This window comes from Electrona antarctica (genome assembly GCF_951216825.1).
Source record: "Electrona antarctica genome assembly, chromosome: 15".
Lineage (NCBI taxonomy): Eukaryota > Metazoa > Chordata > Actinopteri > Myctophiformes > Myctophidae > Electrona > Electrona antarctica.
The window spans coordinates 40,254,716-40,273,472 of record NC_136796.1 but is presented as its reverse complement, the minus strand read 5'-3'; the positions used below and the strand labels follow the sequence as shown (position 1 = coordinate 40,273,472).

Here is an 18,757-nt window from a genome sequence, read left to right as displayed (position 1 = left end):
CAGCTAGCACAGTAGCTCACCGAGTTAAGATGATCTCTTGGTCTACTCAAGGTCATAGTTCAAACCCCAAACAAGGTTGCATGTCACCCACAATAGCACCAATTCAAATAACCCTTTAATGAAATGTAATAATCACCCAACAGTGAGCCATAGTCTTGTCTAGTTTGAGCAGACAGATTTTGCTGTTTAAAGTTGGAAAATCTCAGGAATCAAACTCTTCCATTATTCACATACTGTTGGAACTTTTGGCCCTGGCACAGAAAGAAAGTCTGACGAGAGCTGAGCCTCTGCAGCTTTGGGAGTAAGAGATTTTATTACAGGCAGCACAAGATTATAGGATGGATATGGCCAAAGAGTTTGGACAGGAGAAATGAAATTATAGCGAGCCAGAGGAGCTGAGCTTAAGAGTTTTATTTTTCCTCTCGTTTTTTGGGTCATTCCCAATAGGATATAGAAGAACATTGGATTGTACAAAAGGAACCTTTTATTGATTTGGTTGACCTGAACAACCAGAAAAGTAAAAAAAAAACAAAAAAAAACACACACACACACACACACACACACACACACACACACACACACACACACACACACACACACACACACACACACACACACACACACACACACACCATATAAAGGAAACATAAATAGCTTCTGTTATGAATAGACATCATCTTAGAAAAGAGTTGGAAACCCTGTGGAAATTTGACAGTGGCATATTGGTACAGTACATTCGTACTCGTTTTTGGAAGCAGAGTTACTTCTGTAGAAACATTTTTAAATTACTGAATGAATTCATTAACACATAATAATCCAGACACATTTACAAAAAGATTTACAGCACTGCATTGTTTGAGATGGGAGTGCCTGGCAACATGCTGTTGCCAGGCAACAAGAGGAAGAAATAAAGCTAGTCTAGTCGTTATAGTTTCTAAAAGCAGACTTGGGTAGAAAGAGGGGAGCAATGTACAGGTAAAACCAGGGATTTCACTGAGGCTTACAGAAGAAGCCATTCAATAGTACAGCGTATAAAGGTGCAGTACAGTACTGTAAAGTTGGATTGCAATAACTTTGTACACTTTTAAGGCAGCTGGTGCAGTGTAGAGTAACATTACCAGTGCCTTTTGCTGTTTAGGACCTAAACAGCAAAAGGCACTGGCCAAACGTTCCAACAGTATGACCTTGAGTAGACCAAGAGATCATCTTAACTCGATGATCTCCTGTGCTAGCTGTCCCATTACACTTGTATCACTTACAAAGACACCACAGCGTACACGTCTCAAGTCCCGGCGCTCCTTTGCCACACAGGCCCAGGAACTTCTCCGCACAACACCAGCCGATACCTCCTATAGCCTAAAGTTTAGGCTATAGGTGGAAGAAAGTGCACATCAACATTCACACTCATTTACTTTTCAACAGATAAGTCAATGAGCATGAGCTGTCAGACTGTTACACACTGTTACACACAAAGGTTCTCCTTGACTGGGCATCGGGTGTACCTCTATGCTGGCGGCTGATGACAGGGGCCTGGCCCTTGGGTTCATATGTGTAGTGATACGCAGCCTAACGCAGGTAGCCAGAGCAACGCACTACCCGCCATGCCAATAAGCAATAAGGCTGAGGCCGATTGGCAGGGCTGTTGTGGGCCGGGTCTTGGCAGGCATCTACAACCCCCCCACAACCCCCCCCCCCCAGTCTTTGGGAGAGTGTACTCGCGCTTCACACTTCACGCCACAGACCGCCGCACACAAAGACCCTCACGTCCCGGAGGATCTTACGCTCCACGTCCTGCCGACTACGCCAAATTGTAGTGATACGCAGGTAGCAGGGATTGAACCCCAGTCTCCCACTCGCCGCGATTACGCACAGCCTATTGGGCTGTTGTGGGCCTGGTCATGCAGGCTGGGGGCTCAGCCCTATTGGCACGACAGGTTGTGTGTCGGTCTGGCGAGTGGGAGACTGGCGTTCAATTTCCTCTACCTGCGTATCACTGCATATGCACCCATACACCCATATGTACACTTGTCTTTGATGTCTGTTGCTCTCAATGTTAAAGGTAGTTATATTTATTGGTTGTAACATGTTTGTTTTTGTTTTTATTTTTTGGTTAAAAAGTTATACATTCTGATAGTAATCATTGCTTAGTTTATTATTATCTCTGCCAAGCTGAGGGTTAAGGGAGAGATTTATTCTCACCTCTGCCTGCCTGTCTGCCTGTCGGGGCTAATCTCAGTGGCGAAAATGCGCTCCACTGAATGCATGGAACTTCCCTATATAGGACTCAGAGTAGGCCTGAGGACCAAATGCGTGGGCCTTGTTAAACACACCTATGCTATTTCACATAACAGGCTATAAGCAGATTTTGTTGAGCTGATAGGGAAGCAGGAAGAGGTTTAATTTCTCCTATCCTGTTCGCAGGGCCTATATATTCCTCACCTGGTTGCCAGAGACGGACAGGTCCTCATTTTGTCTGCAGGGTCCTGTCATCGGGTGTAGTAACTGAATGTGTTGGTGTGTGAGCGTCCGTCCTGCCGCCAGCGTCAGTCCTTTCCACTTCCAACCATAATTACCACTGTCTGAGGGTAACCAACAGTGGCGGATCTCATTATGCCATGATATGGGTCGCGTCTGCACACGCACACACACACGCACGCACACACACACGCACCCTATTTACATATGAATGTATCCATCGTGACACACACACTGCCTCTGTCTCGCACCCATCACGCCCACCTACACGCACACACAGCATTTACATATAAAAGCATTAATGCATGACACACACATTACATGGTGTGCACACACACACACACACACACACACACACACACACACACACACACACACACACACACACACACACACACACACACACACACACACACACACACACACACACACACACACACACACACACACACACACACACACACACACACACACCACAGCCTATTCATACATGCAACTCACACATGCAGGCTACTCATAAATTTAGACACTTCCGTCAGAAGGCCCCTGCCAGCCGCGACAGGGATATGAACCCAATATAGCATCCCAGAGATAAGCCGGTGACTCTGGAAGCAGAACTAATATTATTTGCACGGTGCCGAACGTTTATCTGGCGCTGCCTGCAAAGTGATGGTTCGGTGTCACTTTTGTTTAATAATGATGTGCCAATAGTAATATGCCTGCTGGCTGGAAACCTATTACAGTTCAAAAGATTATCCAAATACAATCTAATTTGGAATATTGCATTTTGACAGCCTGTGACTGGAAGGATGTGGGACGGTAATGCGATATTTTTCCTTCCCTTTTTAAAAATTCCAATTAACATTTTTAATGCTCAACAAACCAATGGTGACTGCAAATATGCACAGGGGTTGTTTGACTGTGCCAAATCCCGTGATAGGCTTCAAACAAAGGAGAGTGCATGCGTGCGTGTGGGTGTGCAGTGTGCACGGGGGTGGGGTGGGGGTGGGGGGGACAACTTTTGTGCAATGCAAACTTTTGAGGTGAGTGTCATGTTTTGTCTCTCCTGGCGTAAATGTGACACTCTGAAAGAGTAGATAATGTTATTTTTTTCCCTTTCCTTTTTTTTTGCTGAGTACACACAGTAGAATTGTCATGTGTTAATTTACACCCGTAGAGTGCACAAATGGAACCAAGTGGACCCACAGCATGCTACTCACGTGTTCACATCATGGTGGCCTTCCAGAAGGCTTCTTTGGTCAGACTCAAGCCCTGTTTCTCTGCCTTTTCGAAGAACAGAGTGATGAACGGAAGTCATTAAAAGCGAGCAGTAATACAATTAGGCTGTGAAACATTTTTACAATACAAAATTAAACAAATTATGTGTTAAAGCCAAAAAATAAATAAAAACCTGTCCCCTGCCGGGCTCAAAAAATGTTTAATACCCCCCCCCCCCCCCCCCCTTATTGCACCATACTTCTGATAAATGACCATCAGTCCATGAAGTGCTTTAGCCATATAAAAATCACACCCGTGTGAACTGAGTGGTGTAAGGTATTATATAGCCTGATCAGCTGTGGTCTGACGTAATGTCTGACGTAATGAAATCAGCATCAACCAATCAGCATCAACCATGCTCATTTTTTGAGCACAGACAGACAGACACGTAAACTAACAAAGCCAGTCGTAGGAGTGGTTTACACCACTCAAAAATGAAAAGAGACCAAGTAGAAAAGCATATGCAATCTAAGCATTATCAGTATAGAAAGGTCCAATTTGGTTCCATGTGCAATCCTTTTCGGAGGTAAATGAACTGAGCATTTGACTGTGTAGAAGAGGAAGGAACCATGGACATGCGGTCACAGCATACAAACATCATGGATATCCTGATTTCATATTCATCACTCTTATCGGAGATGACAGAGAGTTGTCCTCAGTGTGTGTCACCGGCTAGGATAATCTCACACACCGTCTGGTTTAATATCACACAGATTTACAGCTATGGCCTGATGAATTGGTATTATGCAAATAGAAATCACAGAGGTACACTGTCACAAACTGCATGTCCATAGCCCAAATTTAAAAAAGGACAGTTTGGCAACACTAGCACAACTTTCTTGCAGAAATAAAGAAATTCGATTTTTTTTAACACATAGGTATATCTTCAATTATAATACACTTGAACAAACTATGTGCATAGCATAGCATAATGCAATTGTATCAATTGAACCACTGCATGGATGGCGTCCTTGCCATTACATATGGGAGATGTGACTTATCTAGGTCTGCATGGTTGCAAATCATTGCCATCACATTATCCGCTCTTTAGTAATCAGAAAATACATTTCCAGGTTGGGATACAATAATATTGTATGTATCCCACATATATTATATGGGATAATATATACTGTGTGTACACACACACACACACACACACAGACACACACACACACACACACACACACACACACACACACACGACAAGTGATCAGAAACAACATGTGACGCATCGCCTTCTTTTATATTCCTTATATTCCTTCTTATATATTTAAGTTTACCAGACAAAAGGACACAATCATTCAGAAATAGTGATTGTTCACAAGCTGGTCCAGCTGACTTCCATTGTCTCCACTGTATTCCACCAAACTCCTGGATCCAGTTAGCCTCGTTTCTTTTACAAAGAAGATACATCATAGAACTGCTTTAAGTTTGCGTATGATCAGTGTGGTATATATGAAATCATATCAATGCGGTGGGCTCTCTGCACCCACACACACACACACACACACACACACACACACACACACACACACACACACACACACACACACACACACACACACACACACACACACACACACACACACACACACACACACACACACACACACACACACACACACACACACACGAATAGGCCTGCCATGCAGCCAAGCAGACAGCAGCGCTATATCCCCCCATGAGCTGTGATTCACTCACAGAGCCGCCTTGGAGTCAGTGGAGCACGTCCACTGCAATCCTCACACAATATGCCGTCTCACTTCAGACTGACATGAGTCATTTTATAACCGATATACTGTAGGCTTTACTGTATCCTCTCTCTCTTATTTGAAGTCAAGCAGAAAATGTCATAACACATTAAAACACAATATGAGTCTTCAACAGGGGGACCGGGACTGAACCCATATGGTTCAGAGTTACTAGAACCGCCACATTTTTGTGTGATAATAACTTGCTTTCTTTGAACACAATTTGTGCCCAAGACGTCTCCAGACGTCTTTAGAATTATCGCATGGTGTGGCCAAGATGTCTGGATGTCTTAAAAAATTATATATTATATATATATATATATATATATATAATTATTATTATTATTTTTTTTTTAATTTTGTGAAATCAGATGGGCACACATCGCTATTTTGAAAGAATACAAGGGCACACAATGTGTTTTTAACATCAACCTAGCATCCCTTTGTTTTTATATGGGCAACATATAGTTTAGCATGGCATTTTTCATCGTTTTCATATTGGACGACGTAGTGTACAGTAGCATTACATTGGATGATATGGGGTAGCATGGCTTTTTTTGAGTGGTGCAACCACTCCTAGACAGCTGTGTGTGTACCTTAGTCTGCCCCTGGCTGGCTGGCTGTGTCCAAGCACGAAAATAGCTTTTGGTTGGTTTTCACAACCAAGTGACACACACACACACACACACACACACACACACACACACACACACACACACACACACACACACACACACACACACACACACACACACACACACACACACACACACACACACACACACACACACACACACACACACACACACACACACACACACACACACACACACACACACACACACACACACACACACACACACACACACACACACACACACACACACACACACACACACACACACACACACACACACACACACACACACACACACACACACACACACACACACACACACACACACACACACACACACACACCAGGTGTGACAGTACAGTACAGGGACCCCCTGGGGACCCCCACACGGTAACTGTCATTTCCGCGGGGCGGCTCGCCGGAACCGGGCCGGCACCCTGGACACGTTCCTGTGGGTCTGGAAGTTCCGGGGACCCCCACACGGAGTTGCAACACTCAACTTCACATGGGTGTGATTTTGTTTTACATTTGAATACATTGGATGCGCCATCATGCGCATGATATGTTCCAAAGTTCAATGTCAAAAAGCCCAATCGTCAATCGCAATTATTTGTATTGTATGACAATTAAATCATCAAGTAAAACATTGTGACAGCCCTAAAAACAACACTGCTCTCTCTGGCATGTGTGCAGTACAATTTACAATTTAGGCATTTAGCAGACGCTCTTAATCCAGAGCGACTTACATTAAGCAATAACATATCACATATATAAAAATTAGTTATCATGAATCATGCGTAAACTAAGAACATAACAGTGGAGTATCTATGTAAACTATGCATACTATACTATATAATATATTATACATGTGTACTATAAAGTGCTATGACTCTAGAGCTGTTACGTAACAAGCTATGTGTGCATGTGAAGCTGCTGCACAGTGGCTGATCGATAACAACTGGCCTCCTGCAAGTGAGCCCCCAGGAGAAGAGGGGTGACTCATACTCGCAGCAGTGAGTCACCACACCAGAGAAACGCCACCATGTACCCGAGCAAATCTAAGTACATCTGTGCCTGAGATGCACACACACACACACACACACACACACTGACACATTCCTCACATGCAAATCCACACGTTCTGTATTCATAGCAGCCCCAGAGCTAAATCAAACTATAGAGGGCATTACAAAAAGAGCTGATTACAATTACCCTGCTGAAAAAAAAGGAGAAAAAAAGGGGAAAAACAGCTTATGGTTGCTGGTTTTAGCTGGTATTATCTGGTCTTAGGCTGGGTTAGATGGTGTACCATATAATAATAATATTACATTTACTACCGTAATTGAAGGCTACAAAGGTACACAGTAAACAATGAGACTGAGTGATAGGGTAGTGATCTAAAGATCAGACTCTCAGCACAGAGATTCCATGTTCAAATCCCTGTCCTCCTATATTTCAATGTTGGAGTACTTTGGGTATTTTTTTCATGGTTGTCATGAAAAAGAACGCTTCAAGAGTACTAAGAGAGTAAAGGGACACAACCTGTGAGTTACTTTAGTGGTCTATTGATCCGACTTTCAGCACAAAGCAAAAAAAAAAGCAAAAAGACATACTAGCATGTCGTTTTTCATGATTTGACGATGAAAAACAAATGTAGAAAATCATGAAAAACGACATACTATATATAGTATGTCGTTTTTCATGATTTTTGACGATGATGTTTTTGAATAAAAATCATGAAAAACTACATACTATAGACATACTGTAGTATAGGGTCACGTTTACTATGAAAACCTGCGTCTCCCGTCCGTCCGTCACACCTCCATATATGGTTGCCAATCCCTCACGCCTCGTGGCATCATGGAGACCCTTCAAATCAAACTTTATTTATAAAGCACATTTTCAAAGTGCTGTACAAGATCAGATAAAAGAAGAATAAGACAACATAGCATGGTATAACAACACAAACAAAAGAGCATCAAATTACACAGTTGCAAACAAACCAAAATTGAAATCCAGAATCAAATAGTTAAAAGCCATGGAGGGGAAAAAAAGAGTTTTAAGAGGACTTGAAAGCTCCCAAGGAGCGAGCAGACCTAATCCGCAGGGGCAGACTGTTCCAGAGTTTGGGGCCGGCTACTGAGAAAGCTCGGTCACCTCTAGGCCTGTAATTAGTTGAGGGCATAGTCAGAAGCAGCTGGTCAGCTGACCTCAAGGTCCTGGGTGGGGTGTATGGATTTATGAGGAGTGACAGATACTGTGACAGAATCTATTCTAAATCGAACAGGTAGCCAGTGGAGTGATAGCCGATTCGACTGGTATCAACCGACAAGACCACAGTTATCAGTTAGGATCAGCACGACTTTTTCAGACGAGTATGGGCATGCTCTGCCGACTCAGTCGGTAGTTCTCCGTGATTATTTCGCTTGATAATCAATGATGTCCTGGTCAAGGTTTCCCCCTGGTGGACGTGTAATTTCCAACTATTGTCTGCGCATGGAAACTAGGAGCTACTAATATATACTATTCTCTGCCTATCGGGACGTAACTCGGACGGCGTCGAGTCGGGTCTGGTGGCCTTGAGCTACGTGAGGCACCGCCGAGCGAGGCGCTAGCCGAGCGAGTCGCCGTGCCGAGCGTTGCGACGCCTCCGTCAGGACATCAGTGATTATCAAGCGAAATAATCACGGAGAACTACCGACTGAGCCGTTGGGTCGGCAGAGCATGCCCATACTCGTCCGAAAAGGTTGCGCTGATCCTAACTGATAACTGCGGTCTTGTCGGTTGATACCAGTCGAAACGGGTGGGAGTGAGGTGAGGGCCGGGGTAATATGATCACGCCTCCTCGTAGTGGTGAGGAGGCGGGCGGCAGCGTTCTGTACAAGCTGGAGGCGTCTGAGGGCAGACTGGTCAATGCCTATGTATGTACAGTGAATTGCAGTAAACAAGCCTCGATGAAATAAAGGCATGAATTACCCTCTCAAGATCGGGTTGGGAGAGATAGCCCTTAATCCTGGCCAGCAGTCTAAATTGGAAAAAGCTAGTCTTGACCACCGAGCTAATCTGCTTATCAAACTTAAAATTATTGTCAAATATTATGCCCAGGTTTTTAACTGAGGGGTGAATATTGGTAGGCTACTGAGGGGGTCCAATGTGGAGAGGGAAGGTGTTGATTGTTGGCCAAAAATGATTACCTCAGTCTTGTTTTCATTTTCATTTAGAGTACGCTTAACGCTTCCCTATACAGTATGGTCACTCCTCGTGACATCACGGCTCATGACAAGTCACACCACCATATATGGCCATCTCCATATATGAAGATCACGACATTCACCTCATCTAACCCTGTGTAATACCGACTTGTGCCAAACGGGGGTGAGTGACACTTATGTGAGTAGCTTGTAGCACCTATAAGGCACTATAGCGAAATCTGGACTAGTTATTGTGTAGGTTTGACTGCTGGAGCTACGGGGTGCTTAAATGAGACTAAGAAACAAAGAGGTTAAATGTTAAAATGATTGCCGGCAGTTATATTGAAAAACAATAAACAAACATAAACATACATGGAAATACACATAATTTGGTACCAATTCTAGAATAGCAATTGCTTGGCCACTTCAATTCTCAAGTTCACAGTTCACTGTGTCTCTCTACACCTTCTAACTTGAATCCTCAGTTATCTCCTTTAAACCTTCAACTCAAGTTTTGTTTCTTTCCAGTTCACTCAAATACCCTTTACAAAAGGTAATTGTGTTACCACTCAGTCACTGTTCTCCCAATTATGGAAAGGCAAGCATGGCTGAGGGAAGTAGGGGTGCTGGGGGGGCTGTAGCACCCCCTCCCCCCAGGCACAGCCCCCCCTCGAACAGGAGAGAAAGAAAAAAAAAAGAGATTTAAATATGCTGTATCACAGTATTGGCACCTTATCCTGGTTAATTGCCTGTGTCAGTTCGTTCATATATAACTTGCGTGTGGAGAGGGAAAGTAAAGGCCACGTTTGCGCGTGAAAATGCGCGAAAATGCGCGTGCATGATGCGCGTGCACGCGCATTTTTTTGCGCGCGCACCCCCAGGTACACGTTCAGCCCCTGCTAGTGTAAAGTACTTCCCACGGGCCTGAAGGCAAGGGTACTGTAAGTTTGATTGATTGATTGATTGAAATATGTATTAACAGTTTGCAGAATTACAGTACATTTCAAGCAAACTCAATACAAAGACTGTTAACTGTGAGTGGACGACCCAATTAAGCATTACACTTGTTTACAAGAGGGTCCACCATGTTCAATTCATCAAAACATTTAGAGACGTACAAATAGACACTTCTATATAGTCAAAGAACAGAACAGATCATGAATTCATCATAAAGGAGGTAAAAAGGGAAAAGAAACATATACAGTGAGGGGAAAAGGGGGGAAGTATCAGTATACGTGTCGAGTTCAGTGTTCCAAGGATAAACCAGGAGGGTATGTATCAGGGTATGTGTCAAAGTTCCATATGGTTTCCAAAACTGTAAGTATCAGAGTTCCAGGGGAATGTGTGAGCATGCGTGCGCGAAGGGAGAGAGGGAGTTGAGAGTGGGGGAGTCTGCAGATTAGGCCTACCACACTGTAGAGTGGGGGTTCTCAACGTTTTTGTCCGGGGACCCCCGAAAATGCTTTGGCAACGTCTCGGGACCCCCGCCCCGCCCCCTCCCGACCCCCAATATAAATTGACTGCTACAATAACCTTAAACCATTTTGGGCGGGAACCCCTTTTGGTGTTTTAAGCATTGTTATAATTTAGCTATTTAAAAATAGCAGATCTACAAGCTCATAGCGCGCCACCGAGTGGCGCGCTACGAGCTTGTAGATCTGCTATTTTTGAAAAATCGTGAAAAAATAAATAAAAAAACAAAATCTTTTTTTTTTTTTGAAAATAATTTGGGGACCCCCTAAAATAATTTGGCGACCCCCCGAGGGGTCGCGACCCACGGGTTGAGAACCCCTGCTGTAGAGTGCAGTAGTATCTGCCTGCCCAGTGGTCACCAGAGTATGGGGTATACTCGCTGTCGATCAATCTCTAGATGCTGGTGGGAAGCTCGCCATTTATTGGAATGGTCAACTGGAAAACGATCCAATCCAACAAAAACACCTGACCTGTCATCAGACAGGGTCAGAGAAATCTAATCAGTATCATAGTATCAACTGTCTGTTGTCTGTTCAGTTTTTAACCATGAAATATGCATTACATGAACTTTTTTTTAAATAAAAACAATAAATGAAATACTGTATGCAACACAAAAACATTGTCTCTTGAATTCAGTACACTCTTGTATAAAGTGCATGCCAAAATGGATTACATGATCCATTTAGTAAACAAATCATCACACTCCTTTTTAAAGTATTAAGTGTTCACAATTAACTCAAAGTGCAAAAATAACAAAACAATATCCCTTCATTGAAAAGAAATGAACTGTCTCACCGATTCTGTGTGAAACAGGCTGGGCACAAATGCAATGGCTGCCCCAATGGTTTCTAGAAATATACAACACCACTCATCAAAAACCAAAGTAACTTCCAATTATTTGTTACTCTTAAATAAATGTATAAGATGTGGTGAGTTACCTTGCTTCGCTGTGGTTTGTATTAATAAAACTCTTCTAGAATCACACTTTTCCTCTCTCTGTTCTGTGCTCTTCTCATGTGCTGTGTACTGCTGTCTGTGGCTTACTCCAAGGAACATGTCCGTGTTCAACCGTGTGTTCATGCTTGTGTGTGTGTTTGTGTGTGACTATGAGCACCAGTACCAATGAGTACCAAAAGGGGTGCTGTTGTGCCAGAAACAGAGAGAGAGAGATAGTGCTGCACTGTTGCCTGCTAATGAGAGAGAGAGAGGGAGGGGGGGGGGGGGGGGGGGGGGATTTGCATCACTCAGTTCACACGGGTGTGATTTTTTGTCTCTAACCCACTCTCTGTTATGGCCCTGTGGGTCATAGGCCCTCATTTATCAATCGAGTGTAAAATCTGCCCCAAATTCGAGTGTAGGATTCGTAGTACACCCACGTCGGGTCGGCATTTACAAAGTGATCGCAGACAGCTGTTTCTTCCTTAATTTCGTTCCGACGTTAATAAATGTGACGGCTGAAATCTATCTGGCACGCCCTATGAAATCAAGCCTCGCCCTCGTTTTTGCGACATGAACAACTGCAATACGACCTGGAAACCATGGTTACAGGAAAAATAAAGTTCCCCTCGCTTGCATAAGTTGCCTTTCTGCCCCCTCTCATACACACAAACACACACACACACACACACACACACACACACACACACACACACACACAGACGCACGCACGCACACGCAACTTGCAACTTGTTGTATCTTAAATAAATAAACCTGCATGAATTAAATAAAGCTGTAGCCTACCCTGTCTGTTTCTCCTCTCGCTTCGCTTCCCCCCTGTCCGCCTCACCCCCCCCCCCCGCACGCATGCACGCACATATCGCAATTTGCAAGCAACTGTCACTGTGTGTTGTTAGTTGTATATTCAATTATTAAAGTATTTTTAATTTAATATACAACAAGAAATATTAGTGAACGAAAACCTGAACCTGTGAACCATGAATTAAATAACAAATAGGCACACACACGCTGCTGTTTTGCATTGGTGCTCCTCCTGTCCTGTCTGTCTCTCTCTATCACTGTGGTCCGTCCGTGACACCGTGATCAACTGACCAGCACGTTCGACGATTTAAATTGCCTCGCAGTCGCTGCAGTGGTTGGGCTGTCAACTGTCAAATCAATTATATGAATATTGAAGCCAAAACCGTAGCCTCATGTCATGTGGCATGCACTGGACAGTGGTGGTGGTGGTGGTGGGCTGCAGGCTGGGTTAGCCTATACTATCTCCGATGCGTTCCCACTTGCGCTGGCACGACACATTTGGCATTCGAGCGACGCGTCGGGTTTATTAAACGAGGAGGAGATTGCACATACTGTAACTCCAGAAAGACATCGGCCTGCTGTAGATTAGGCTACAGTAGGCTACCCATGTTGGGACTCTCCGCAGCTGCAGCGCTGTACTATAATCTCCAACGTCCCGTCATGGAAATATTTCAGCACAGACAGCCCAAATCCTCGCATGTATGCGCTCATCATGCAAAACACCGTTTAAATGGCTTACGCATCTAACTTGCAACATTGTTTTTAAAAGCGCGATTTTAATTGCTTGCTTGTAAAGTTGGAAATCTCCTACTAATTTCATATGACACAAAGACACATCGTTGATGTATTCCTTTCCTTTTTTTTCCTTTTTTACATTTAGCCCATATACATACAGTTTTATATAAACATTTTAGGAGTGAATACATATGTTTCGATGCCTGTGACAGCCTCTCAGCTGGTCAAACAATGCTGCTCCGCTGTTCTACGACAGAAAAACAGGTGAGGACAAAGCGTACGACAGCTCCCGACCAGACGTGAGTTTTGTCTTGGCACAAGATCAAAATCAAACGTTGGCGCAAATGGTAAATGCCGAAAATTGCGGTAATTTCGGCGTACACCCATATTTTGGCGTACGCACGGTTGATAAATGAGGGCCATAATGTGTATATTCCTGTGTTGTCTTTTCCCCCTCATAGTGTTCGTGTGAATGAGTGAGGAGTGACTGAGAGGATCAGCTGGGGTGAATGTGGGATGAGTAGTGATTGAGTGAGTGGTTGCCAGCTTGTGTGAGTGGTGTATGAATGTGAGTGGCTAACTACCAGGTGGACCTTGCTGGTGATTGGCTCCTCTGACCAGGCTCACCTATAAAGCTGCCTGTTGTCAGTCATTTTGAATGTCTTCCTTCTAGCCAAGTTCCATGCACCAGCACTTTGTGATGTGAGCTAGATGTATTCGGTATGTAGGGGTGGGTGACCTTTTTGTCAACTTTGTATTTTGATTGCCGTTGTTTGGAGTTGTGTTTTGTGTTATGGTCCCCACCCTGGGGTATTGTACCCTGTAAATGGGAACTGGGTAGGAGGGAGTCCATTTTAATGTTGCGACCCAAGGTTGCCCTAGACTGGGTTGTAATACTCTCTATACAGTACTAATATTTAGTGATTATTAGATGGTTTAACAGATCTCAGTGGTTAAGTATTAGACTACTAAAACATAGTAACTTTAGAAGTAGTTCTTGGGCAAAAGCACACATAAGGCAACTGTATGTTTGTCTCTATATGTTAGGTTTCTACTGTAATCCACTAAATCATGTGTTACATCTGGATAACTATGCATGAAGACTGAATCTTCACCTAGATCTGCATATATGGAGCCGGCCAGCAATTCTATATCTGACCTCAAAGTCAAACCTCAAACCTTAGATATATGGAGCTAACCTTGTGACATCACGTGACATCATTGAGACTCTAACGCCTTCATATATGGTCAGGCCTCGTGACATCACACCTTGTGACACATCACACTACTGTCTAAATAATGTATCGTAACCAGATTACCCTAATTCAACAGGCAGCCAATTCCACTCGCATCAGAGCATTTAGTAAACAAGAAAAGGTAATTGGCGTAAGAATAGAGGTAGAAAATGTATTGACCAATCAAAATGAGACTGTTTGTTCCACGTTGAAAATAGAGCACTTGAGGCCAACGGTTGCCTAGAGACACAAAGTACAGGCAATTACAAAGCCAGATTCTGCTGAAAAGATAACCGGTGATATTTTCTTTGCAACAGGTACTGTGTGTGGGTGGATGTGGGCAGCTGTGTGATTATGTGCGTGGGCAGATAGTCATGCAAATGTGACTTTTGGTGTATGTTGTATAAGTGTCAGTATTTGGTAACATACAAGTATTTTATCGGATCCAGCTTCGTTATTCATTTTTCTATGCATTCAGTGATTTGGGTGATTTGGAAAACCCCCCCGGTCCGCCCTGGTAAAAATATGTGCACATGCACGCACTACAGTGGGGGGGAGGGGGACTCGCGACAGGCCAACAGCACACAAACCAAGGCCCGCCCCCGCTCGATCATGATTGGCGGAAGGCCCCTCTCTATCCTGATTGGATGAAGGCTGGGCCACCTAGCCAAAAACGAAACCTTTTCGTTTCCCCCCCAGGGGTTAACTGGGGACAGGGAGGAACTTCTTATATGGTCAGCACTCTATAGTAGAGAGGATTATCACAACAAAACAAAAAGTGATATTTGAATTAAGTGAAATCACTGAATATACCTTTAATGTCTTCCGCATGTTAGCAAATCACACGGACAAACATCTAGAAATGTTGACAGAAAAAACAGGTTTTATCTAAAAGGGTTTACATGATATCACCATTATGACACACTTCTTGATCAAACTGATTGATTGATTGAATACTTTAGACAGAAATGTAAACAGTAGGTAGTCAGACATTTAGGCTAAAAGTATAGCACAAAAAAGTCCAGGGGCCTTGTTTCCATTGTGGTGACGTGGTCCTATGTATTCAATATGAACAATACGAAACATTGAGATAGCTTTGATGTGACACGTACTTGACCGGTCGAGATAATATCTCGACCGGTAATATTTTTCGTTCGGTGGCCATTCCCGGGCTCCATACTTTTCAGTATTATCACATGATATTACTGGTCTCTCTTTAAAACGGTCAAAGAAAAATACAACACATCATCGTTTCTTGGTACTGAGCCAAACTATCCAATCATAAAAAACAAAGTGGGCGGCCCAAAACTCACTTCTGAATGCTCCAAATGAAAGGTTTTTATTTGCAACAAACAGCTGATAGTATACAACCCTTCTGTTGTCGCAGATTACTGTATGTCGCAGATTACTATGAAAACCTGCAAAACCTGTCGTGATACGCTCCATATATGGCTGTCTCCATATATGAAGATCACAACACTGATCATCAAACCCTGGATAGCCATACATGGAGAAGACTGGATCATCACCTAGATCTGCATATATGGAGCCAGCCAGCAACTCTACATCTGACCTCAAACCCATAGAATTCTATATATGGAGCTGACCTGTTCTGACATTCCATATGTTGATCCTTCTCCACCCGTCCTTCCTCTTCGATGTCTACCTTTTGACCGATACCTGTCCATTCAAACTCTCCCGAGTCCCGCCCCAAAGTTATTAGCGCAGCCGGCGAAAACTAGAGTTCACAACAAGCCCGAAAACTAAGGCCCGGCTTTACCTGGGCCCTAACTGGGCTGGCCCAAGGCCCCGTCTGGCCAAATTAGCACACATTTTATGCCCTACCTGGCCCGAAGACGTCAATTTAACAAACAAAAAACAATGTCCATATATGGGCATTCCCAGACCTGTTGTTTCAGCGCGACGTCGCCCTTTAGGGCCCTTTCAGAGTTTCAGGCTATGGGCTCCACGATGCCTGGTGTTGTTTTTTACAAGTCAGATACAGAGCATATTTCTAACCTATGTTTTCAGATACATATGTTAGCGTGCTGATTAAGTTTAAAATGAGTAATACACTGTCTGGAACTCTGTCTGTCATCTTGAATGAGACTAAAAATGGAGTAGTTCTGTAATCAACATCAGCTGTGTTTGGAGGAACTTGCAGCAATGGGAATCAATCAGTCGAGTGAAATCAAGATTCATTTTTATTCATTTTACTCAACACGTTATCACGCACTTTTGACTTTTGATATAAAAATTAAGTTAACACGCTTATCGATACAAAATCAATACAAAAACTGTTACTTTAAGCATTACACTTGTTTACAACAGGGTCCACCATTTACAATTCATCAGAACATTTAGAAACGTACAAATATACACTTCTATAAAAAACAGGAAATCATAAAGAAAGTTAAAAAAAGGGTCGAAAGGGGTGGGGTGAGCTCAGACTTCATTTACAGGGGCCAGTTTCGAATTGCAGCCGTCCGTAGGTGCTCTTTGAGAGCGCTTTTGAAGGAGTCAAGGGATTCACGCGTGATTTCTTCCTACGTACGCTTTAAGACATAGACCCGCCCATCTCAAGAAAAGCAGTGCAATCAAAGCTTCTGCAGCAACACACACACTACAGATAAATGTTGGCGTTTTAATATTATTATCGCTAAATCGCTAACGTTTTAATATTATTATCGCTAAGCTTCTCCCTACTTCCTCTACTCTTCTTCTGACAGCAGCAAGAGGGTTCGCGGCCAATCAGAGGCCACCAAGGGCGGGTCTATGTCTTAAAGCGTACGTAGAAAGAAATCATGCGGGATTCACATGTCTTAATGGCTGCATGTTAAGGGCGTTCCACATTTTAGTGTATACCTCGGTAGGGTCATTGGGCCTCATTCACAACGGCGTTTACGCTCATAAAGTGACGTTACGTGAGCGGAGCGTGAGCGGACAGGCATTTACGTGGATTCCCACATTACGTGGGAATTCATGAACTTGAACGTGAACTTGACGCTGACGTTGTTTGGTCGGAAACTCCGCTAAAAGCTGCGCCAGCTCAGAGGGTCGTGTACTGCTTGCGTAGATTTATTCAGAAGGCTTTAGTCTTCATGCTAACTCAATTAAAAGTCCCCAAATCTCAGATAAAATATGTAGGCATGTGTCCAAAACATTGGTCAGCCCATAAAAAAATTATAGCTTATATAAAAGCCAAGTATCACTTGTATGCCTAAATGCATGCATTCTAGAGGCAGGTTAGCCTAGAGTCCCATACAGAAACTGCCCCTGCAAGCCCGACACCTTTTTATTTATTTATTAGGATATTTCTAGCATGCGCGATTGCGCTGCTCACTTGACAGCTTTCTACTCGCAGTGCGAGTAGAAAGCTGGACTCGCGCTGCGGACTCGCGCTGCATTTTAAAAAACAAACTCACAATTATAATAAGAACATACACTTATCTGCATTCTGCACTGTACGAATCCAACGTTGTTTAGTGTAGTAATGCCTGCAGTAGGCCTATTGAAATTGTTAAGTTACGGACAGTCAGTCTGACTGTCGGTGTGCGTGTGGGGGGGGGGGATTGGACTGCCGCTGAACAGTCCAATCTGGGTGAAATTCACATTGGAAAATTAATATAACGGTGCGGTGAGCCCGGCCCGGACAGGACAGATGATTTCTATGGTTCACAGACATGCCGGTCTGACAGACAGACAGCAGTCACAAGGGCTAATTAGCCCTATAAAAAAAAAAAATAGAAGTCCACATTATTGCATCAGCGCGTGCAATTCGGCCAGTCAGTTTTAAGCCAGTGCACCTTAATTAATTATAATATGGGGAACTTATAGCTAGGCTGTAGGCTACTACATTGATAGATCTCATCATGAGATCAATCAAGTTTGGTGCCAAATGTCCCGCGAATCATTTTAATATGACGACATCATGAAATGAACCTGCACTTAGGCTGACAAAGAGGATCTGACGAGGAGGCTACCCGCCGTATATGGTTCAGAACAAATCCATTCTCCACATGGCATTCAGACAGATGAGATGACAGTGAGATGCTATTAATCTATTCCCCGCATGAATCAATGCAGCTCTGATAAAAAAAAGTATCTGATATCTATTTTACCTCTGCAGGCGAGTGTGCAATTGTTTTTATAACCCTGCAGTGCATTCATCAGTAAGGGCTTTTATCATTGCCGAGTTGTAATATAGCATTTGGTCGTGTGGTG

At 43.5% G+C, this 18,757-nt stretch overlaps 1 long non-coding RNA gene across 2 annotated transcripts; it reads right to left on the bottom strand.

Moving 5' to 3' along the window:
• Window positions 1-595: 595 nt before the first annotated feature.
• Window positions 596-11,847, bottom strand: LOC306937841. Of its 2 annotated transcripts, none has more exons than XR_013791663.1 (5): window positions 11,744-11,847; window positions 11,601-11,653; window positions 3,696-3,759; window positions 2,440-2,631; window positions 596-1,368 (listed from the first exon to the last, which is right to left on the bottom strand). It is a non-coding gene; the product is annotated as an uncharacterized lncRNA (long non-coding RNA). The 2 variants fall into 2 exon arrangements; XR_013791664.1 differs by having other exon boundaries at window positions 2,440-2,579.
• Between the last annotated feature and the right edge of the window lie 6,910 nt (window positions 11,848-18,757).